Source organism: Austrofundulus limnaeus, unplaced genomic scaffold (genome assembly GCF_001266775.1).
Source record: "Austrofundulus limnaeus strain Quisiro unplaced genomic scaffold, Austrofundulus_limnaeus-1.0 Scaffold1674, whole genome shotgun sequence".
Taxonomy (NCBI): Eukaryota; Metazoa; Chordata; class Actinopteri; order Cyprinodontiformes; family Rivulidae; genus Austrofundulus; species Austrofundulus limnaeus.
This window is the reverse complement of record NW_013954076.1, coordinates 11,084-13,079: the sequence shown is the minus strand read 5'-3', so window position 1 is coordinate 13,079 and position 1,996 is coordinate 11,084.

Here is a 1,996-nt window from a genome sequence, read left to right as displayed (position 1 = left end):
GGGGGAGCTTAGACACCTGTCTGTCAAAGAGCTTAGACACCTGTCTGTCAAAGAGCTTAGACACCTGTCTGTCAGAAACTACAGTGGGGAGAGCTTAGACACCTGTCTGTCAAAGAGCTTAGACACCTGTCTGTCAAAGAGCTTAGACACCTGTCTGTCAGAAACTATAGTGGGGGGAGCTTAGACACCTGTCTGTCAGAGACTACGATGGGTGGAGCTTAGGCACCTATCTGTCAGAGAGTACAGTGGGTGGAGCTTAGGCACCTATCTGTCAGAGAGTACAGTGGGTGGAGCTTAGACACCTGTCTGTCAAAGAGCTTAGACACCTGTCTGTCAGAAACTATAGTGGGGGGAGCTTAGACACCTGTCTGTCAGAGACTACGATGGGTGGAGCTTAGACACCTGTCTGTAGAGACTACAGTGGGTGGAGCTTAGGCACCTATCTGTCAGAGAGTACAGTGGGTGGAGCTTAGACACCTGTCTGTCAAAGAGCTTAGACACCTGTCTGTCAGAAACTATAGTGGGGGGAGCTTAGACACCTGTCTGTCAGAGACTACGATGGGTGGAGAGTAGACACCTGTCTGTAGAGACTACAGTGGGTGGAGCTTAGGCACCTATCTGTCAGAGAGTACAGTGGGTGGAGCTTAGACACCTGTCTGTCAAAGAGCTTAGACACCTGTCTGTCAGAAACTATAGTGGGGGGAGCTTAGACACCTGTCTGTCAGAGACTACGATGGGTGGAGAGTAGACACCTGTCTGTAGAGACTACAGTGGGTGGAGCTTAGGCACCTATCTGTCAGAGAGTACAGTGGGTGGAGCTTAGACACCTGTCTGTCAAAGAGCTTAGACACCTGTCTGTCAGAAACTATAGTGGGGGGAGCTTAGACACCTATCTGTCAGAGAGTACAGTGGGTGGAGCTTAGACACCTGTCTGTCAAAGAGCTTAGAAACCTGTCTGTCAGAGACTACAGTGGGTGGAGCTTAGACACCTTTCTGTAAGAGATTACAGTGGGTGGAGCTTAGACACCTTTCTGTAAGAGACTACAGTGGGTGGAGCTTAGACACCTGTCTGTCAAAGAGCTTAGACACCTGTCTGTCAGAAACTACAGTGGGGGGAGCTTAGACACCTATCTGTCAGAGATTACAGTGGGTGGAGCTTAGACACCTGTCTGTCAAAGAGCTTAGACACCTGTCTGTCAGAAACTACGGTGGGGGGAGCTTAGACACCTATCTGTCAGAGATTACAGTGGGTGGAGCTTAGACACCTATCTGTCAAAGAGCTTAGACACCTGTCTGTCAGAGACTACAGTGGGTGGAGCTTAGGCACCTGTCTGTCAGAAACTACGGTGGGGGGAGCTTAGACACCTATCTGTCAGAGATTACAGTGGGTGGAGCTTAGACACCTATCTGTCAAAGAGCTTAGACACCTGTCTGTCAGAGACTACAGTGGGTGGAGCTTAGACACTTTTCTATCAGTGACTACAGTGGGTGGAGCTTAGACACTTTTCTGTCAGAGACTGCAGTGGGTGGGGCTTAGACACCTGTCTGTCAGAGACTACAGTGGGTGGGGCTTAGACACCTGTCTATCAGAGTTTACAGTTGGTGGAGCTTAGACGCCTGTCTATCAGAGACTACAGTGGGTGGAGCTTAGAAACCTGTCTGTCAAAACGGACGGTGAGTGGAGCTTAGACGCCTGTCTATCAGAGACTACAGTGGGTGGAGCTTAGACACTTGTCTATCAGAGACTACAGTGGGTGGAGCTTAGACACTTTTCTGTCAGAGACTATAGTGGGTGGAGCTTAGAAACCTGTCTGTCAAAACGGACGGTGAGTGGAGCTTAGACATCTGTCTGTCAGAGACTACAGTGGGTGGAGCTTAGACACTTTTCTATCAGAGACTACAGTGGGTGGAGTTTAGACATCTGTCTGTCAGAGACTATGGAGGGTGGAGCTTAGACACCTGTCTGTCAGAGACTATGGAGGGTGGAGCTTAGACA